At 47.4% G+C, this 23,260-nt stretch overlaps 1 pseudogene; it reads right to left on the bottom strand.

The window, feature by feature from the left end:
- Positions 1-6,184: 6,184 nt before the first annotated feature.
- Positions 6,185-22,760, bottom strand: LOC124020270 (annotated as a pseudogene).
- Between the last annotated feature and the right edge of the window lie 500 nt (positions 22,761-23,260).

Genomic DNA, 23,260 nt, shown 5'->3' with positions numbered 1-23,260 from the left:
ATTGAAACAGAATGGGCTAGGTGTTTTATACCTGGATAGAAAAGACATCTTTAATAAGATCAGACCACACTGAGGTCCCAGCTACACAGAGACATGATATCAGACCACACTGAGTTCCCAGCTACACAGAGACATCTTTAATTCAGACCACACTGAGGTCCCAGCACCAGAGACATCTAAGGGACCACACTGAGGTTGAGACATCTTTAATAAGATCAGACCACACTGAGGTCCCAGCTACACAGAGACATCTTTAATAAGATCAGACCACACTGAGGTCCCAGCTACACAGAGACATCTTTAATAAGGTCATACCACACTGAGGTCCCAGCTACACAGAGACATCTTTAATAAGGTCAGACCACACTGAGGTCCCAGCTACACAGAGACATCTTTAATAAGGTCATACCACACTGAGGTCCCAGCTACACAGAGACATCTTTAATAAGGTCAGACCACACTGAGACATCTTTAATAAGATCAGACCACACTGAGGTCCCAGCTACACAGAGACATCTTTAATAAGGTCAGACCACACTGAGGTCCCAGCTACACAAGAGACATCTTTAATAAGGTCAGACCACACTGAGGTCCCAGCTACACAGAGACATCTTTAATAAGGTCAGACCACACTGAGACATCTTTAATAAGATCAGACCACACTGAGGTCCCAGCTACACAGAGACATCTTTAATAAGGTCAGACCACACTGAGGTCCCAGCTACACAAGAGACATCTTTAATAAGGTCAGACCACACTGAGGTCCCAGCTACAGAGACATCTTTAATAAGGTCAGACCACACTGAGGTCCCAGCTACACAGAGACATCTTTAATAAGGTCAGACCACACTGAGGTCCCAGCTACACAGAGACATCTTTAATAAGATCAGACCACACTGAGGTCCCAGCTACACAGAGACATCTTTAATAAGGTCATACCACACTGAGGTCCCAGCTACACAGAGACATCTTTAATAAGGTCAGACCACACTGAGGTCCCAGCTACACAGAGACATCTTTAATAAGATCAGACCACACTGAGGTCCCAGCTACACAGAGACATCTTTAATAAGGTCAGACCACACTGAGGTCCCAGCTACACAGAGACATCTTTAATAAGATCAGACCACACTGAGGTCCCAGTACACAGAGACATCTTTAATAAGGTCAGACCACACTGAGGTCCCAGCTACACAGAGACATCAGACCACACTGAGTTCCCAGCTACACAGAGACATCTTTAATAAGGTCAGACCACACTGAGGTCCCAGCTACACAGAGACATCTTTAATAAGATCAGACCACACTGAGGTCCCAGCTACACAGAGACATCTTTAATAAGGTCAGACCACACTGAGACATCTTTAATAAGGTCAGACCACACTGTGGTCTCAGAGTAAGGCACAAAGCTTCACCCAACAGGATATAAGCGACAATATCATCAATATAGGTGTGACAGTATTTGAGTGCGTCCATAAATGGCACCCTATTCCCTATATAGCATCCTACTTTTGACTGGCTCCTATGACTGAGTAGTATGCCCTTACTTCTAACTGGGGGGAAAAAGTAGGGCCCTATATAGGGAATGTGTTGATATTTAAGCCCCAAGCCTGTCATCACAGAACGAACCAACAAATACCCAAAACATAGGGGTGAGAATGATCAACCAGGTATTCAAACCCACATACCCAGGCCATTGAGCGCCTTCAGAGACTGTGTTAGCCCGCTGAGTTAAAGCCAAGGCATTACCCTTGGGTGCTAACGCGAGTCTTCAGATCTCAGGCCAAGTTATTCACCATGCAAGCATAGTAACCCCAGTGGTTCACAACCAGTGGTACTAGAACCCTTGGGGGTAATTAGCCAATCCACAGGGGCTACTTAAGACTCCTGAGACCACAGGCTTACTGGTCAGAGACTCATGAGACCACAGGCTTACTGGTCAGAGACTCCTGAGACCACAGGCTTACTGGTCAGAGACTCATGAGACCACAGGCGTACTGGTCAAAGACTCATCAGACCACAGGCGTACTGGTCAAAGACTCATGAGACCACAGGCTTACTGGTGAGACTCATGAGACCACAGGCTTACTGGTCAAGACTCCTGAGACCACAGGCTTACTGGTCAGAGACTCCTGAGACCACAGGCTTACTGGTCAGAGACTCATGAGACCACAGGCTTACTGGTCAGAGACTCATGAGACCACAGGCTTACTGGTCAGAGACTCATGAGACCACAGGCTTACTGGTCAAAGACTCATGAGACCACAGGCTTACTGGTCAAAGACTCATGAGACCACAGGCTTACTGGTCAAAGACTCATGAGACCACAGGCTTACTGGTCAGAGACTCATGAGACCACAGGCTTACTGGTCAGAGACTCATGAGACCACAGGCTTACTGGTCAGAGACTCCTGAGACCACAGGCTTACTGGTCAGAGACTCCTGAGACCACAGGCTTACTGGTCAGAGACTCATGAGACCACAGGCTTACTGGTCAGAGACTCATGAGACCACAGGCTTACTGGTCAGAGACTCATGAGACCACAGGCTTACTGGTCAGAGACTCATGAGACCACAGGCTTACTGGTCAGAGACTCATGAGACCACAGGCTTACTGGTCAGAGACTCATGAGACCACAGGCTTACCAGAGACTCATGAGACCACAGGCTTACTGGTCAGAGACTCATGAGACCACAGGCTTACTGGTCAGAGACTCATGAGACCACAGGCTTACTGGTCAGAGACTCATGAGACCACAGGCTTACTGGTCAGAGACTCATGAGACCACAGGCTTACTGGTCAGAGACTCATGAGACCACAGGCTTACTGGTCAGAGACTCATGAGACCACAGGCTTACTGGTCAGAGACTCATGAGACCACAGGCTTACTGGTCAGAGACTCATGAGACCACAGGCTTACTGGTCAGAGACTCATGAGACCACAGGCTTACTGGTCAGAGACTCATGAGACCACAGGCTTACTGGTCAGAGACTCATGAGACCACAGGCTTACTGGTCAGAGACTCATGAGACCACAGGCTTACTGGTCAGAGACTCATGAGACCACAGGCTTACTGGTCAGAGACTCATGAGACCACAGGCTTACTGGTCAGAGACTCATGAGACCACAGGCTTACTGGTCAGAGACTCATGAGACCACAGGCTTACTGGTCAGAGACTCATGAGACCACAGGCTTACTGGTCAAAGACTCATGAGACCACAGGCTTACTGGTCAGAGACTCATGAGGGGGTAGAGGGCAGAGCATGGAGTACATTACTTGGTGGTGAACCACTGGTTTATCCGAGCCAAATAACCTCTGTTACACTTGTGCCACCATATACAATATGTTAAACACTCATCTTGTATGGGGTATAACCCCTGAGATTCTAAACCACATTCACAGGGCAGAGCGAGTCATTGAGGACTTCCACCATTTTGAAGTAGTCAAGAAGTGGCTGGTACTTGCTATCGGTCAGGAAAGGATTACAGAATTCCATCCAGGTCAGTAGGACTGATCAGCCAATGAATTATACTATACTAACATTACATAACTGCAGGTGCCAGTAAATCACCAAACTTGTCTTTATACCCGTTCAGACAACACCCTCCAGGGGGCAGTAAAATCACCAACCTTGTCTTTATACCTGTTCAGACAACACCCTCCAGGGGGCAGTAAAATCACCAACCTAGTCTTTATACCTGTTCAGACAACACCCTCCAGGGGGCAGTAAATCACCATCCTGGTCTTTATACCTGTTCAGACAACACCCTCCAGGGGGCAGTAAATCACCAACCTTGTCTTTATACCTGTTCAGACAACACCCTCCAGGGGGCAGTAAATCACCATCCTGGTCTTTATACCTGTTCAGACAACACCCTCCAGGGGGCAGTAAATCACCAACCTTGTCTTTATACCTGTTCAGACAACACCCTCCAGGGGGCAGTAAATCACCAACCTGGTCTTTATACCTGTTCAGACAACACCCTTTATACCTGTCTTTTTGTTCAGAAAACCCTCCAGGGGGCAGTAAAACCAACCTTGTCTTTATACCTGTACCTTTATACCTGTTTGAAAAATTCCGGTAACTTTAAAAAAAACATGTTTTTTTAAATAAATGGATTTCCAGAATTCCTGGTTGGAATGTTGGATTTCTAGAATTCCTGGTTGGAATGTTGGATTTCCAGAATTCCTGGTTGGAATGTTGGATTTCTTGCTTATTCCCGCTTGATTCCGTGAATCTTCTAACACTGATTTATGGAATATGTGGGAAATTTGAGAAAGTTGTCTGAATTTTGCCGCCCTAGTCAGTCATTCACAGGTAAGGCCGTCGCATAACAAACGTAAATCTGGACTACCCTCTGAGCAACATACGTGGCTGTCTGTCATATCCAAATATCAACATTTCCACTTACAACTATAAAACACAGCTTCAATCTCCACGTGGATTACTCGTGGATTGTTCATTCATGACTTCTACTAGTAAGAACATCCTACTGTATTGCTGTAGTTTAAACACATTATAGGCCAAGAAGGCATCATTAACTTTGGTCATCTAACTCTGTTACATCAGCCTAGCCATGTTGAAGGTGCTCTATCAGCCTAGCCATGTTGAAGGTGCTCTATCAGCCTAGCCATGTTGAAGGTGCTCTATCAGCCTAGCCATGCTGAAGGTGCTCCATCAGCCTAGCCATGCTGAAGATCGCTATCAGCCTAGCCATGTTGAAGATCTCTATCAGCCTAGCCATGTTGAAGAGCTCTATCAGCCTAGCCATGTTGAAGAGCTCTATCAGCCTAGCCATGTTGAAGATCTCTTATCAGCCTAGCCATGTTGAAGAGCTCTATCAGCCTAGCCATGTTGAAGATCGCTATCAGCCTAGCCATGTTGAAGATCGCTATCAGCCTAGCCGTGTTGAAGATCGCTATCAGCCTAGCCGTGTTGAAGATCGCTATCAGCCTAGCCGTGTTGAAAATCGCTGTCAGCCTAGCCATGTTGAAGATCGCTATCAGCCTAGCCATGTTGAAGATCGCTATCAGCCTAGCCATGTTGAAGATCTCTTATCAGCCTAGCCATGTTGAAGAGCTCTTATCAGCCTAGCCATGTTGAAAATCTCTTATCAGCCTAGCCATGAAGATCTCTATCAGCCTAGCCATGTTGAAAATCTCTTATCAGCCTATCCATGTTGAAGGTGCTCTAACAGCCTAGCCATGTTGAAGATCTCTTATCAGCCTAGCCATGTTGAAGAGCTCTTATCAGCCTAGCCATGTTGAAGAGCTCTTATCAGCCTAGCCATGTTGAAGAGCTCTTATCAGCCTAGCCATGAAGATCTCTATCAGCCTAGCCATGTTGAAGAGCTCTATCAGCCTAGCCATGTTGAAGAGCTCTATCAGCCTAGCCATGTTGAAGGTGCTCCATCAGCCTAGCCATGTTGAAGGTGCTCCATCAGCCTAGCCATGTTGAAGGTGCTCCATCAGCCTAGCCATGTTGAAGGTGCTCCATCAGCCTAGCCATGTTGAAGCTCTAAAGGTGAGCACAGGCTAGCGTTCAGTCAGGTTTTACCAGGCTGGCGTGCCACCATCGGTAGCATCCTCAACACCATAGACTAGGATAGACTGCTCTTGTGCCACGAAGCCGGTTTAAGCATGGGCAGAGTGAGTCATTGAGGACTTCCACCATTTTGAAGTAGTCAAGAAGTGTCTGGTACTTGCTATCGGTCAGGAAAGGATTACAGAATTCCATCCAGGTCAGTAGGACTGATCAGCCAATGAATTATACTATACTAACATTACATAACTGCAGGTGCCAGTAAATCACCAACCTTGTCTTTATACCTGTTCAGACAACCCCCTCCAGGGGCAGTAAATCACCAACCTTGTCTTTATACCTGTTCAGACAACACCCTCCAGGGGGCAGTAAATCACCAACCTTGTCTTTATACCTGTTCAGACAACACCCTCCAGGGGGCAGTAAATCACCAACCTTGTCTTTATACCTGTTCAGACAACACCCTCCAGGGGGCAGTAAATCACCAACCTTGTCTTTATACCTGTTCAGACAACACCCTCCAGGGGGCAGTATAAATCACCAACCTAGTCTTTATACCTGTTCAGACAACACCCTCCAGGGGGCAGTAAATTACCAACCTTGTCTTTATACCTGTTCAGACAGCACCCTCCAGGGGGCAGTAAATTAGCAACCTTGTCTTTATACCTGTTCAGACAACACCCTCCAGGGGGCAGTAAATCACCAACCTTGTCTTTACCGTAGAAGAAATGGACTACTTTAAAATGGAGAAATCCCTCAATGGCGCTGACCATGCTGTCACAGAAGCCCTCTCTATACCGAACACATTCCTCAACCTAACCAATCACCCACAGATCTAGGATCAGATTACCCTAACCCCAATCCCCACCCTTAAAGAGGGACAACATCTGATCCTGAACCTGCAGTAAAAAAGTGCAAAGTACATCTATTCCATACCAAACCTTCTACGCCAACTTTCCTTCTGCCTCCTGACTAGTCCCAAGATGTCCTGTTTTTTTCCCCAGAAATCCTAGCTGAAGGATTCCAGATTCCCTGCTTACTACACCCTGATTCTGGGAATCATCCAACCAGGATTTCTGGAAAACCAGTGTATTTTTGGGGAAAGTTACCTGAATTTAGCAACCCTACTCTTGACCCTCTTCACACTCCTTCCACTTCCTGTCCTTAACCAGTAGGTGTCACTGTTCAGTCACAGCATTATTATTCAAACATTGGTAGACAAAACAAAAGGGGTGTATTCAAGTGAAGTAAAATATATATAATTTTTAAATATTAATCATTATTGTGTGGATAAACATTCGTTCCAGTAAGACTTCTTCCTCCATAAAACAACAACAGGAACAAAAACAGAACACATCAAATGTAACAAAACACGTGCCGTCCTGTAGCGAGACACTGTGATTACGTCTCAAATGGCACCCTACTCCCTACATAGTACACTACTTTTGACCAGAGACCTATAGACACTGGTCACACCCTGTTCCCAAGATAGTGCACTACTTTTGACCACATATGGGTCTGCTACAGGTTGGTCCCAACAGGAAGTGCCAAAGCCATAAGCCCCACTCCTAGAAGCCCCACTCAGTCCTTGATAAGAGACCCCCAGGGCAAAGCATCCTGGGTAAAGCGCAGAGGAAGGAGTACCGTTGATCCGTGACGTCATCAAAGTACCTCAATGGCGCTCTAGAACAGTTGATATCAACACTGACATTCCATTGCATTAGAAGGTGAGGTTCTGTCTCAATGACATTCTAGAACCGTTCTAGAACTCTAGACTCACTTCCGTGATGTTCAGTGATCTGGTCCATTCTATTCCAGAGTGAGAGCTGTACACTAGCACATTGAAACCCCATTGAAAGCTGAAAGCTGGGATACAAGCCTGGTGACCTAGGGAGACTGTGCTGGGCAGGGACACATTCATTAGTGCATGCTGTAGCTAACTGCAGCAAAACGTTTTGCAACAGAACAGGTTTTGCACAACAAAAAAAAGAACAGTTTGTTGGACAAGTTCAGTTAGTCCTTCCACGTTTCAGCCAGTTTAGCACCATTCGGTGTCTAGTGAACACGACCCTGATAGATATGGAGGGAGGGGTTGATGAGGTGTGGGGCTAGGGCGGAGTTCACAGAATAATTTTGGGTCCTGGTCCGAAGTCTAACATCTTCACCATTCTGTAACACACAACAGAAACAGATTACTTTAACAGCACACTACGACTTAACAGAATGTTTCAGACTTCAACTCAGGCTATTTTCAGCCATTTTGTTAGGACTCCATCCCAGGCTATTTTCAGCCATTTTGTTAGGACTCCATCCCAGGCTATTTTCAGACTGTCCTTCCCCAATAGGCCTTGTAGGATCATCATCGTTCATTAATATCATGTAGACTCCTGAATCAGCTTTAGATTTGTTCATTAATATCATGTAGACTCCTGAATCAGCTTTAGATTTGTTCATTAGGTTGTAGACTCCTGAATCAGCTTTAGATTTGTTCATTAATATCATGTAGACTCCTGAATCATCTTTAGATTTGTTCATTAATATCATGTAGACTCCTGAATCAGCTTTAGATTTGTTCATTAATATCATGTAGACTCCTGAATCAGCTTTAGATTTGTTCATTAATATCATGTAGACTCCTGAATCAGCTTTAGATTTGTTCATTAATATCATGTAGACTCCTGAATCAGCTTTAGATTTGTTCATTAATATCATGTAGACTCCTGAATCAGCTTTAGATTTGTTCATTAATATCATGTAGACTCCTGAATCAGCTTTAGATTTGTTCATTAATATCATGTAGACTCCTGAATCAGCTTTAGATTTGTTCATTAGGTTGTAGACTCCTGAATCAGCTTTAGATTTGTTCATTAGGTTGTAGACTCCTGAATCAGCTTTAGATTTGTTCATTAGGTTGTAGACTCCTGAATCAGCTTTAGATTTGTTCATTAATATCATGTAGACTCCTGAATCAGCTTTAGATTTGTTCATTAGGTTGTAGACTCCTGAATCAGCTTTAGATTTGTTCATTAGGTTGTAGACTCCTGAATCAGCTTTAGATTTGTTCATTAGGTTGTAGACTCCTGAATCAGTTTTAGATTTGTTCATTAATATCATGTAGACTCCTGAATCAGCTTTAGATTTGTTCATTAATATCATGTAGACTCCTGAATCAGCTTTAGATTTGTTCATTAATATCATGTAGACTCCTGAATCAGTTTTAGATTTGTTCATTAATATCATGTAGACTCCTGAATCAGCTTTAGATTTGTTCATTAATATCATGTAGACTCCTGAATCAGCTTTAGATTTGTTCATTAGGTTGTAGACTCCTGAATCAGCTTTAGATTTGTTCATTAGGTTGTAGACTCCTGAATCAGCTTTAGATTTGTTCATTAATATCATGTAGACTCCTGAATCAGCTTTAGATTTGTTCATTAATATCATGTAGACTCCTGAATCAGCTTTAGATTTGTTCATTAATATCATGTAGACTCCTGAATCAGCTTTAGATTTGTTCATTAATATCATGTAGACTCCTGAATCAGCTTTAGATTTGTTCATTAGGTTGTAGACTCCTGAATCAGCTTTAGATTTGTTCATTAGGTTGTAGACTCCTGAATCAGCTTTAGATTTGTTCATTAATATCATGTAGACTCCTGAATCAGCTTTAGATTTGTTCATTAGGTTGTAGACAACTGAATCATCTTTAGATTTGTTCATTAATATCATGTAGACTCCTGAATCAGCTTTAGATTTGTTCATTAATATCATGTAGACTCCTGAATCAGCTTTAGATTTATATTATTATTAGATTTGTTCATTAATATCATGTAGACTCCTGAATCAGCTTTAGATTTATATTATTATTAGATTTGTTCATTAATATCATGTAGACTCCTGAATCAGCTTTAGATTTGTTCATTAATATCACGTAGACTCCTGAATCAGCTTTAGATTTGTTCATTAGGTTGTAGACTCCTGAATCAGCTTTAGATTTGTTCATTAGGTTGTAGACTCCTGAATCAGCTTTAGATTTGTTCATTAGGTTGTAGACTCCTGAATCAGCTTTAGATTTGTTCATTAGGTTGTAGACTCCTGAATCAGCTTTAGATTTGTTCATTAATATCATGTAGACTCCTGAATCAGCTTTAGATTTGTTCATTAGGTTGTAGACTCCTGAATCAGCTTTAGATTTGTTCATTAATATCATGTAGACTCCTGAATCAGCTTTAGATTTGTTCATTAGGTTGTAGACAACTGAATCATCTTTAGATTTGTTCATTAATATCATGTAGACTCCTGAATCAGCTTTAGATTTGTTCATTAATATCATGTAGACTCCTGAATCAGCTTTAGATTTGTTCATTAATATCATGTAGACTCCTGAATCAGCTTTAGATTTGTTCATTAATATCATGTAGACTCCTGAATCAGCTTTAGATTTGTTCATTAATATCATGTAGACTCCTGAATCAGCTTTAGATTTGTTCATTAATATCATGTAGACTCCTGAATCAGCTTTAGATTTGTTCATTAATATCATGTAGACTCCTGAATCAGCTTTAGATTTGTTCATTAGGTTGTAGACTCCTGAATCAGCTTTAGATTTGTTCATTAATATCATGTAGACTCCTGAATCAGCTTTAGATTTGTTCATTAGGTTGTAGACTCCTGAATCAGCTTTAGATTTGTTCATTAGGTTGTAGACTCCTGAATCAGCTTTAGATTTGTTCATTAATATCATGTAGACTCCTGAATCAGCTTTAGATTTGTTCATTAGGTTGTAGACTCCTGAATCAGCTTTAGATTTGTTCATTAGGTTGTAGACTCCTGAATCAGCTTTAGATTTGTTCATTAGGTTGTAGACTCCTGAATCAGCTTTAGATTTGTTCATTAGGTTGTAGACTCCTGAATCAGCTTTAGATTTGTTCATTAATATCATGTAGACTCCTGAATCAGCTTTAGATTTGTTCATTAGGTTGTAGACTCCTGAATCAGCTTTAGATTTGTTCATTAGGTTGTAGACTCCTGAATCAGCTTTAGATTTGTTCATTAGGTTGTAGACTCCTGAATCAGCTTTAGATTTGTTCATTAATATCATGTAGACTCCTGAATCAGCTTTAGATTTGTTCATTAGGTTGTAGACTACTGAATCAGCTTTAGATTTGTTCATTAGGTTGTAGACTCCTGAATCAGCTTTAGATTTGTTCATTAGGTTGTAGACTCCTGAATCAGCTTTAGATTTGTTCATTAGGTTGTAGACTCCTGAATCAGCTTTAGATTTGTTCATTAGGTTGTAGACTCCTGAATCAGCTTTAGATTTGTTCATTAGGTTGTAGACTCCTGAATCAGCTTTAGATTTGTTCATTAATATCATGTAGACTCCTGAATCAGCTTTAGATTTGTTCATTAGGTTGTAGACTCCTGAATCAGCTTTAGATTTGTTCATTAGGTTGTAGACTCCTGAATCAGCTTTAGATTTGTTCATTAGGTTGTAGACTCCTGAATCAGCTTTAGATTTGTTCATTAATATCATGTAGACTCCTGAATCAGCTTTAGATTTGTTCATTAGGTTGTAGACTACTGAATCAGCTTTAGATTTGTTCATTAGGTTGTAGACTCCTGAATCAGCTTTAGATTTGTTCATTAGGTTGTAGGCTACGACATTACAATTAATGACATTTTTTTTATTTGTATGTTTTGGTCTTCAGTGTCCATTTTATTCTCTGATGGGCTGTTTAATGTGCTGGGCCGTCGGGTTCCAGTTTAATGTGCTGGGCTGTCGGGTTCCAGTTTAATGTGCTGGGCTGTCGGGTTCCAGTTTAATGTGCTGGGCTGTCGGGTTCCAGTTTAATGTGCTGGGCCATCGTGTGGTGGGCCGTTCAGTGTGGTGGGCCGTGGTGCTGGGCCGTCGGGTTCCAGTTTAATGTGCTGGGCCGTCGGGTTCCAGTTTAATGTGCTGGGCCGTCGGGTTCCAGTTTAATGTGCTGGGCCGTCGGGTTCCAGTTTAATGTGCTGGGCCGTCGGGTTCCAGTTTAATGTGCTGGGCCGTCGGGTTCCAGTTTAATGTGCTGGGCCGTCGGGTTCCAGTTTAATGTGCTGGGCCGTCGGGTTCCAGTTTAATGTGCTGGGCCGTCGGGTTCCAGTTTAATGTGCTGGGCCGTCGGGTTCCAGTTTAATGTGCTGGGCCGTCGGGTTCCAGTTTAATGTGCTGCTGGTTCCAGCCGTCGGGTTCCAGTTTAATGTGCTGGGCCGTCGGGTTCCAGTTTAATGTGCTGGGCCGTCGGGTTCCAGTTTAATGTGCTGGGCCGTCGGGTTCCAGTTTAATGTGCTGGGCCGTCGGGTTCCAGTTTAATGTGCTGGGCCGTCGGGTTCCAGTTTAATGTGCTGGGCCGTCGGGTTCCAGTTTAATGTGCTGGGCCGTCGGGTTCCAGTTTAATGTGCTGGGCCGTCGGGTTCCAGTTTAATGTGCTGGGCCGTCGGGTTCCAGTTTAATGTGCTGGGCCGTCGGGTTCCAGTTTAATGTGCTGGGCCGTCGGGTTCCAGTTTAATGTGCTGGGCCGTCGGGTTCCAGTTTAATGTGCTGGGCCGTCGGGTTCCAGTTTAATGTGCTGGGCCGTCGGGTTCCAGTTTAATGTGCTGGGCCGTCGGGTTCCAGTTTAATGTGCTGGGCCGTCGGGTTCCAGTTTAATGTGCTGGGCCGTCGGGTTCCAGTTTAATGTGCTGGGCCGTCGGGTTCCAGTTTAATGTGCTGGGCCGTCGGGTTCCAGTTTAATGTGCTGGGCCGTCGGGTTCCAGTTTAATGTGCTGGGCTGTCGGGTTCCAGTTTAATGTGCTGGGCTGTCGGGTTCCAGTTTAATGTGCTGGGCTGTCGGGTTCCAGTTTAATGTAATACAAACTACACAGATCAGCATGTAGATCCCTGACAGAGGAAATGTCTGTTACAAACTACACAGATCAGCATGTAGATCCCTGACAGAGTAAATGTCTGTTACAAACTACACAGATCAGCATGTAGATCCCTGACAGAGGAAATGTCTGTTACAAACTACACAGATCAGCATGTAGATCCCTGACAGAGTAAATGTCTGTTACAAACTACACAGATCAGCATGTAGATCCCTGACAGAGTAAATGTCTGTTACAAACTACACAGATCAGCATGTAGAAATGGTCAAGTCATTGGTTGAGTAACAAATGGCACCCTATTCCCTAGCGCACTACTATTAACCAGGGCCTATATGGATTAGGGTGCCATATGGGACCCTATTCCCTAGTGCACTACTATTAACCAGGGCCTATAGAGATTAGGGTGCCATATGGGACCCTATTCCCTAGTGCACTACTATTAACCAGGGCCTATATGGATTAGGGTGCCATATGGGACCCTATTCCCTAGTGCACTACTATTAACCAGGGCCTAAATGGATTAGGGTGCCATATGGGACCCTATTCCCTAGTGCACTACTATTAACCAGGGCCTATATGGATTAGGGTGCCATATGGGACCCTATTCCCTAGTGCACTACTATTAACCAGGGCCTATAGGGATTAGGGTGCCATATGGGACCCTATTCCCTAGTGCACTACTATTAACCAGGGCCTATAGGGATTAGGGTGTCATATGGGACCCTATTCCCTAGTGCACTACTATTAACCAGGGCCTATAGGGATTAGGGTGTCATATGGGACCCTATTCCCTAGTGCACTACTATTAACCAGGGCCTATAGGGATTAGGGTGCCATATGGGACCCTATTCCCTAGTGCACTACTATTAACCAGGGCCTATAGGGATTAGGGTGCCATATGGGACCCTATTCCCTAGTGCACTACTATTAACCAGGGCCTATAGGGATTAGGGTGCCATATGGGATGCAGTCATTGAGCTAGTCATAGAGCCAGCTATAGTTGACCCCCTCACCCTTTCTCGTAGAGTCCGTTGGTGGTGGACGGTGTGTCAGAAGAAGTGCCTCTCTGGATGGGTGGCGCCCCCTGTCCCCCAGAGAGGGTACTGCGACCAGGAGACTGTTCATAGACAAACTCCCTACAGGACGCTAGTTTAGACTCCAGGTTCTGAAACCACAGGCACGGATGGATGCAGGCCGCAGGGCACACACACAGTTATGTGTTTGTGATGTTGTGATCAGAGGGGGGAAGAAAGAACAGTCGTGATCAGAGGGGGGGGGGGGGGAACAGACAGACAGAACAGTGTTGTGATATACATGAATGTGTTGTGATCAGAGAGGAAGACAGAACAGTGTTGTGATCAGAGAGGAAGACAGAACAGTGTTGTGGTCAGAGAGGAAGACAGAACAGTGTTGTGGTCAGAGAGGAAGACTGAACAGTGTTGTGGTCAGAGAGGAAGACAGAACAGTGTTGTGGTCAGAGAGGAAGACTGAACAGTGTTGTGGTCAGAGAGGAAGACGGAACAGTGTTGTGGTCAGAGAGGAAGACGGAACAGTGTTGTGGTCAGAGAGGAAGACTGAACAGTGTTGTGGTCAGAGAGGAAGACGGAACAGTGTTGTGATCAGAGAGGAAGACGGAACAGTGTTGTGATCAGAGAGGAAGACTGAACAGTGTTGTGGTCAGAGAGGAAGACGGAACAGTGTTGTGGTCAGAGAGGAAGACAGAACAGTGTTGTGGTCAGAGAGGAAGACTGAACAGTGTTGTGGTCAGAGAGGAAGACGGAACAGTGTTGTGGTCAGAGAGGAAGATGGAGAGAACAGAACAGTGTTGTGGTCAGAGAGGAAGACAGAACAGTGTTGTGGTCAGAGAGGAAGACAGAACAGTGTTGTGGTCAGAGAGGAAGACAGAACAGTGTTGTGGTCAGAGAGGAAGACAGAACAGTGTTGTGGTCAGAGAGGAAGACAGAACAGTGTTGTGGTCAGAGAGGAAGACAGAACAGTGTTGTGGTCAGAGAGGAAGACAGAACAGTGTTGTGGTCAGAGAGAGGAAGACAGAACAGTGTTGTGGTCAGAGAGGAAGACAGAACAGTGTTGTGGTCAGAGAGGAAGACAGAACAGTGTTGTGGTCAGAGAGGAAGACAGAACAGTGTTGTGGTCAGAGAGGAAGACAGAACAGTGTTGTGGTCAGAGAGAGGAAGACAGAACAGTGTTGTGGTCAGAGAGGAAGACAGAACAGTGTTGTGGTCAGAGAGGAAGACAGAACAGTGTTGTGGAGAGGAAGACAGAACAGTGTTGTGGTCAGAGAGGAAGACGGAACAGTGTTGTGGTCAGAGAGGAAGATGGAGAGAACAGAACAGTCAGCAGACTTCCTGTTACAGCTGTACGACTTACAGGAAACAGATGTTAAACCCCGCAGACAGAACCCCCTGCCCCACCTGTATGAGGGAGGCAGTAGAGCAGGGGTACGCAGACAGAACCCCCTGCCCCACCTGTATGAGGGAGGCAGTAGAGCAGGGGTACGCAGACAGAACCCCCTGCCCCACCTGTATGAGGGAGGCAGTAGAGCAGGGGTACGCAGACAGAACCCCCTGCCCCACCTGTACGAGGGAGGCAGTAGAGCAGGGGTACGCAGACAGAACCCCCTGCCCCACATGTATGAGGGAGGCAGTAGAGCAGGGGTACGCAGACAGAACCCCCTGCCCCACCTGTATGAGGGAGGCAGTAGAGCAGGGGTACGCAGACAGAACACCCTGCCCCACCTGTATGAGGGAGGCAGTAGAGCAGGGGTTCTCAACCTTTATTCCCCAAGTGCCCCTTTCTTAATGTCACTTGAATTGAATATAGGCTCTTCAATAAACACCAGCTTGATGTTGGTTTAATCTGAACATGTTGTTTTGAAGCTCATTTCAAGTCATTCTACATAGTTTAACAAAACTTAGGGAGGCTATTTAATGATAATAATAGATTTAGAAAATAAAGTCTAGACCTGATATCCCCAAACTATGTAGAATGACTTGAAATGAGCTTCAAAACAACAACAATGTTTTTATTAGAACAATTATGTTTTATTAGATTTATTTATATTAACCCTCAATTTAATTATACATACTCTTTTAAAGAAAGTGATTAGATCAATTGATAGCGACAGTCACATTGTATGAGATGACTTTCCCAACCAAAATCCAATTTCTCTGACTCCTCCACTTTAGAAGGTCGTAGCTCAGCTTCTGAATGGCATAGCGACAAACCAATATATGCCCATGTACATCAGGACCACGTCATCCTCTGCCATTTTACCGCTTGCTGCTAGCCCAAAGCGTTTGACCGCCTGCTGCTAGCCCAAAGCGTTTGACCGCCTGCTGCTAGCCCAAAGCGTTTGACCGCCTGCTGCTAGCCCAAAGCGTTTGACCGCCTGCTGCTAGCCCAAAGCGTTTGACCGCCTGCTGCTAGCCCAAAGCGTTTGACCGCCTGCTGCTAGCCCAAAGCGTTTGACCGCCTGTTGCTAGCCCAAAGCGTTTGACCGCCTGTTGCTAGCCCAAAGCGTTTGACCGCCTGTTGCTAGCCCAAAGCGTTTGACCGCCTGTTGCTAGCCCAAAGCGTTTGACCGCCTGTTGCTAGCCCAAAGCATTTGACCGCCTGTTGCTAGCCCAAAGCATTTGACCGCCTGTTGCTAGCCCAAAGCATTTGACCGCCTGTTGCTAGCCCAAAGCATTTGACCGCCTGTTGCTAGCCCAAAGCATTTGACCGCCTGTTGCTAGCCCAAAGCATTTGACCGCCTGTTGCTAGCCCAAAGCATTTGACCGCCTGTTGCTAGCCCAAAGCATTTGACCGCCTGTTGCTAGCCCAAAGCATTTGACCGCCTGTTGCTAGCCCAAAGCATTTGACCGCCTGTTGCTAGCCCAAAGCATTTGACCGCCTGTTGCTAGCCCAAAGCATTTGACCGCCTGTTGCTAGCCCAAAGCATTTGACCGCCTGTTGCTAGCCCAAAGCATTTGACCGCCTGTTGCTAGCCCAAAGCATTTGACCGCCTGTTGCTAGCCCAAAGCATTTGACCGCCTGTTGCTAGCCCAAAGCATTTGACCGCCTGTTGCTAGCCCAAAGCATTTGACCGCCTGTTGCTAGCCCAAAGCATTTGACCGCCTGTTGCTAGCCCAAAGCATTTGACCGCCTGTTGCTAGCCCAAAGCATTTGACCGCCTGTTGCTAGCCCAAAGCATTTGACCGCCTGTTGCTAGCCCAAAGCATTTGACCGCCTGTTGCTAGCCCAAAGCATTTGACCGCCTGTTGCTAGCCCAAAGCATTTGACCGCCTGTTGCTAGCCCAAAGCATTTGACCGCCTGTTGCTAGCCCAAAGCATTTGACCGCCTGTTGCTAGCCCAAAGCATTTGACCGCCTGTTGCTAGCCCAAAGCATTTGACCGCCTGTTGCTAGCCCAAAGCATTTGACCGCCTGTTGCTAGCCCAAAGCATTTGACCGCCTGTTGCTAGCCCAAAGCATTTGACCGCCTGTTGCTAGCCCAAAGCATTTGACCGCCTGTTGCTAGCCCAAAGCATTTGACCGCCTGTTGCTAGCCCAAAGCATTTGACCGCCTGTTGCTAGCCCAAAGCATTTGACCGCTTGTTGCTAGCCCAAAGCATTTGACCGCTTGTTGCTAGCCCAAAGCATTTGACCGCTTGTTGCTAGCCCAAAGCATTTTACCGCTTGTTGCTAGCCCAAAGCATTTTACCACTAGTTGCTAGCCCAAAGCATTTTACCGCTTGCTGCTACTGTAACGGATGTGAAATGGCTAGCTCGTTAGCGGGGTGCGCACTAATAGCATTTTAAATCGGTGACACCACTCGCTCTGAGACTTTGAAGTAGTTGTTCTGCAAGGGTGGCTTTTGTGGAGCGATGGGTAACGACACTTCGAGGGTGACTGTTGTCTGTGTGCAGAGGGTCCCTGGTTAGAGCCCAGGTAGGGGCGAGGAGAGGGACGGAAGCTATACTGTTACACTAGCCTAAAGCATTTTACTGCATTGTTGCTAGCCTAAAGCATTGTACGGCATTGTTGCTAGCCTAAAGCATTGACGGCATTGTTGCTAGCCTAAAGCATTGTACTGCATTGTTGCTAGCCTAAAGCATTGTACTGCATTGTTGCTAGCCTAAAGCATTGTACTGCATTGTTGCTAGCCTAAAGCATTGTACTGCATTGTTGCTAGCCTAAAGCATTGTACTGCATTGTTGCTAGCCTAAAGCATTGTACTGCATTGTTGCTAGCCTAAAGCATTGTACTGCATTGTTGCTAGCCTAAAGCATTGTACTGCATTGTTGCTAGCCTAAAGCATTGTACTGCATTGTTGCTAGCCTAAAGCATTGTACTGCATTGTTGCTAGCCTAAAGCATTGTACTGCATTGTTGCTAGCCTAAAGCGTTGTGGATTTATGCATAATTTTAGATCTGTATAAACAAATCACAAACTAAAAAGAAAATAGTAATAATTACCCCTCAAATAAAGGAAAGTCCCGCGCCCCCCCACCAAACGTTGACGACCCATATGGTGGGCACGCCCCCTAGGTTGAGAACCCCTGGTGTAGTGTGCAGGTGGGTAGTTGTGTAGTGTGTATGTGTATTAGAATTAGAAGACAATCACCGCAGTCATCTTACCCCGACTTTCCTCAACAGTTCTCCTACGATGTTGAGAGCTGAGATACGTGTCGACGTGGTTAGAGAAGCACCCGATAGGCCATCGCCTGAACACACAATAATAAAAGAGATTCACATCTCCTGGTGTGATCCGGGAATTTAATGAGTACACACATTTTACACATGAACACACACACGGGGGCACTCACCTCTGCTGTAAGATGGTGGGGGGGTGGTGAAGGGGCTTGCTGAGGGGTGGGGGGTCTGGAGGGCGTGGAGAGGAGGGATGGAGGGAGAGCAGGAGGAGGGGTATGGAGGGATGAGGGCGGTCGTGTTGATGAATGGGAGGTATAGAGGGATGTTTTGTCCTCAGTCTTGTCTGAGGAAGATTCTTTGGTGACAGCGAAGGACGGACGTCTTTCCTGCTTCTGTTGGACAGCCAACTCCTGTCTTAGATCTAAGACACACAGAGAGACAGTAAGAACGCCTGTCCCTTTAGGAGTGACTGATGATGTCATAGCTAGCACAGCTCTGAGGGATCATTCCATCCCTGGTTCAGCCCCCTACGCCTGTGGAGTTAACCAGGCCAACCGGACCGCCAGTTAGCCAGACCAACCGTTAACCAGACCAACCGTTAGCCTGGTTAACGGGACGCCAGTTAACCAGGCCAACCGGACCGCCAGTTAACCAGACCAACCGTTAACCAGACCAACCGTTAACCAGACCAACCGTTAACCAGACCAACCGTTAGCCTGGTTAACGGACGCCAGTTAACCAGGACAGGACCATTAATTCATAACACAGAGACACATGAACACTGTCCCAGCCTGATGTCTCAGCGTGCTGCACAAGACCCACAAAGCCTTAAATCCTCTTACACCTACAGTTTTATATAGAGCCATAGCTGAATGGAACTCTTTACCAATCCATATATCTCACGAAAAAAGTACAGACCACGTGACCCGACAGGAAATAGTACAGACCACGTGACCCGACAGGAAATAGTAAAGACCACGTGACCCGACAGGAAATAGTAAAGACCACGTGACCCGACAGGAAATTAAAGACCACGTGACCCGACAGGAAATAGTAAAGACCACGTGACCCGACAGGAAATAGTAAAGACCACGTGACCCGACAGGAAATAGAAAGCATCAACTGCATGTTAAATGTGTTTCCTGTCAGGTATTTGAATTGTCTACTTGTTAAATGTTTGTAATGTCTTATTAAATTGGTGTTGGACCCCAGGAAGATTAGCTAACATGACGGCGTCGGCTCATGGGGATCCTGATCCTAGACACACCTCTGGCTTCATCCTTCAGTCTCTGAACAGACTCCAGTAGGTCCTCCTTCTCATCCAGCTCGCTCTCCAGGAAGGCATTCCTCTCTATCACGTGGTTCATCCTCTGTTCAAAGTCCTCCAGAGACATGATGGGCCCTGATGGAGGGGTGACGGAGGAGGAAAAGGTTTAGGAAGAGTTAGTGTACATCATTAAGAACCATTCTCTATGTAAGAATCCTGCCAGTGAGATGGTGCAGGAGCACAGAGAGAAAAAGAGGTGCTTATGATAGGAGGGATCTCTCCAGGTCATCGTTAGCCTGCTCCAGTTACACCCCCCTCTTGGGTCTCTCCAGGTCATCGTTAGCCTGCTCCAGTTACACCCCCCTCTTGGATCTCTCCAGGTCATCGTTAGCCTGCTCAGTTACACCCCCCCTCTTGGGTCTCTCCAGGTCATCGTTAGCCTGCTCCAGTTACACCCCCCTCTTGGATCTCTCCAGGTCATCGTTAGCCTGCTCCAGTTACACCCCCCTCCCTCCTCTTACCTCTTGGGTCTCTCCAGGTCATCGTTAGCCTGCTCCAGTTACACCCCCCTCTTCTTGGATCTCTCCAGGTCATCGTTAGCCTGCTCCAGTTACACCCCCCCTTCTTGGATCTCTCCAGGTCATCGTTAGCCTGCTCCAGTTACACCCCCCTCTTGGGTCTCTCCAGGTCATCGTTAGCCTGCTCCAGTTACACCCCCCTCTTACCTCTTGGGTCTCTCCAGGTCATCGTTAGCCTGCTCCAGTTACACCCCCTCTTACCTCTTGGGTCTCTCCAGGTCATCGTTAGCCTGCTCCAGTTACACCCCCCTCTTACCTCTTGGGTCTCTCCAGGTCATCGTTAGCCTGCTCCAGTTACACCCCCCTCTTACCTCTTGGGTCTCTCCAGGTCATCGTTAGCCTGCTCCAGTTACACCCCCCCTCTTGGATCTCTCCAGGTCATCGTTAGCCTGCTCCAGTTACACCCCCCCTCTCCCTTGGGTCTCTCCAGGTCATCGTTAGCCTGCTCCAGTTACACCCCCCTCTTACCTCTTGGGTCTCTCCAGGTCATCGTTAGCCTGCTCCAGTTACCCCCCTCTTACCTCTTGGGTCTCTCCAGGTCATCGTTAGCCTGCTCCAGTTACACCCCCTCTTACCTCTTGGGTCTCTCCAGGTCATCGTTAGCCTGCTCCAGTTACACCCCCCCCTCTTGGATCTCTCCAGGTCAGTTAGCCTGCTCCAGTTACACCCCCCTCTTACCTCTTGGGTCTCTCCAGGTCATCGTTAGCCTGCTCCAGTTACCCCTCTTACCTCTTGGGTCTCTCCAGGTCATCGTTAGCCTGCTCCAGTTACACCCCCCCCCCTCTTACCTCTTGGGTCTCTCCAGGTCATCGTTAGCCTGCTCCAGTTACACCCCTCTTGGATCTCCCCCCCCTCTTACCTCTTGGGTCTCTCCAGGTCATCGTTAGCCTGCTCCAGTTACACCCCCCTCTTGGATCTCTCCAGGTCATCGTTAGCCTGCTCCAGTTACACCCCCTCTTGGGTCTCTCCAGGTCATCGTTAGCCTGCTCCAGTTACACCCCCCTCTTACCTCTTGGGTCTCTCCAGGTCATCGTTAGCCTGCTCCAGTTACACCCCCTCTTACCTCTTGGGTCTCTCCAGGTCATCGTTAGCCTGCTCAGTTACACCCCCTCTTGGATCTCTCCAGGTCATCGTTAGCCTGCTCCAGTTACACCCCCCTCCCTCTTACCTCTTGGATCTCTCCAGGTCATCGTTAGCCTGCTCCAGTTACACCCCTCCTCTTACCTCTTGGGTCTCTCCAGGTCATCGTTAGCCTGCTCCAGTTACACCCCCTCCCTCCTCTTACCTCTTGGGTCTCTCCAGGTCATCGTTAGCCTGCTCCAGTTACACCCCCCTCCTCTTACCTCTTGGGGTCTCTCCAGGTCATCGTTAGCCTGCTCCAGTTACACCCCCCTCCTCTTACCTCTTGGGTCTCTCCAGGTCATCGTTAGCCTGCTCCAGTTACACCCCCCCCCTCTTACCTCTTGGATCTCTCCAGGTCATCGTTAGCCTGCTCCAGTTACACACCCCCTCCTCTTACCTCTTGGATCTCTCCAGGTCATCGTTAGCCTGCTCCAGTTACACCCCCCTCCCTCCTCTTACCTCTTGGGTCTCTCCAGGTCATCGTTAGCCTGCTCCAGTTACACCCCCCCCTCCCTCTTACCTCTTGGATCTCTCCAGGTCATCGTTAGCCTGCTCCAGTTACACCCCCTCCTCTTGGATCTCTCCAGGTCATCGTTAGCCTGCTCCAGTTACACCCCCCTCCTCCTCTTACCTCTTGGATCTCTCCAGGTCATCGTTAGCCTGCTCCAGTTACACCCCCCCCCCTCTTACCTCTTGGATCTCTCCAGGTCATCGTTAGCCTGCTCCAGTTACACCCCCCTCCTCTTACCTCTTGGGTCTCTCCAGGTCATCGTTAGCCTGCTCCAGTTACACCCCCTCCCTCTTGGGTCTCTCCAGGTCATCATTAGCCTGCTCCAGTTACACCCCCCCCTCCCTCCTCTTACCTCTTGGATCTCTCCAGGTCATCGTTAGCCTGCTCCAGTTACACCCCCCTCCTCTTACCTCTTGGGTCTCTCCAGGTCATCGTTAGCCTGCTCCAGTTACACCCCCTCCCTCCTCTTACCTCTTGGGTCTCTCCAGGTCATCGTTAGCCTGCTCCAGTTACACCCCCCCCCCTCCCTCCTCTTACCTCTTGGGTCTCTCCAGGTCATCGTTAGCCTGCTCCAGTTACACCCCCCCCTCCCTCCTCTTACCTCTTGGGTCTCTCCAGGTCATCGTTAGCCTGCTCCAGTTACACCCCTCCCTCCTCTTACCTCTTGGGTCTCTCCAGGTCATCGTTAGCCTGCTCCAGTTACACCCCCTCCCTCCTCTTACCTCTTGGATCTCTCCAGGTCATCGTTAGCCTGCTCCAGTTACACCCCTCCTCTTACCTCTTGGGTCTCTCCAGGTCATCGTTAGCCTGCTCCAGTTACACCCCCCCCTCCTCTTACCTCTTGGATCTCTCCAGGTCATCGTTAGCCTGCTCCAGTTACACCCCCCTCCCTCCTCTTACCTCTTGGGTCTCTCCAGGTCATCGTTAGCCTGCTCCAGTTACACCCCCCTCCCTCCCTCCTCTTACCTCTTGGGTCTCTCCAGGTCATCGTTAGCCTGCTCCAGTTACACCCCCCTCCTCTTACCTCTTGGATCTCTCCAGGTCATCGTTAGCCTGCTCCAGCTCTCTGATGTATTTATGGAGCTGGTCTCTGATGGCCGTGGTCTCAGCCAGGTCTTCTTCCAGAGTAGAGATCTGACGGTACGCCTCCGAGTGCTGGCTTTCATACTTCTCCTGGAGGGGAGGGGAGGGGGGGAAGAAGTGGTCAACAGTAGTACACTGTTGTGTTTCTCAACTCCTACAGTACCCCCAACCCTGGTCCTCCAGTACCCCCAACCCTGGTCCTCCAGTACCCCCCAACCCTGGTCCTCCAGTATCCCCCAACCCTGGTCCTCCAGTACACCCCAACCCTGGTCCTCCAGTACACCCCAACCCTGGTCCTCCAGTCCTAAACCCTGGTCCTCCAGTACACCCCAACCCTGGTCCTCCAGTACCCCCAACCCTGGTCCTCCAGTACCCCCCAACCCTGGTCCTCCAGTACCCCCAACCCTGGTCCTCCAGTACCCCCTCCCCCCAACCCTGGTCCTCCAGTACACCCCAACCCTGGTCCTCCAGTACCCCCAACCCTGGTCCTCCAGTACCCCCCAACCCTGGTCCTCCAGTACACCCCAACCCTGGTCCTCCAGTATCCCCCAACAGCCCAACCCTGGTCCTCCAGTACCACCAACCCTGGT

This window comes from Oncorhynchus gorbuscha, unplaced genomic scaffold, assembly GCF_021184085.1.
Source record: "Oncorhynchus gorbuscha isolate QuinsamMale2020 ecotype Even-year unplaced genomic scaffold, OgorEven_v1.0 Un_scaffold_794, whole genome shotgun sequence".
In the NCBI taxonomy this organism is placed as follows: Eukaryota; Metazoa; Chordata; class Actinopteri; order Salmoniformes; family Salmonidae; genus Oncorhynchus; species Oncorhynchus gorbuscha.
Note: the sequence above shows the minus strand (reverse complement) of the source record. Positions and strands in the feature narration are given on the sequence as shown.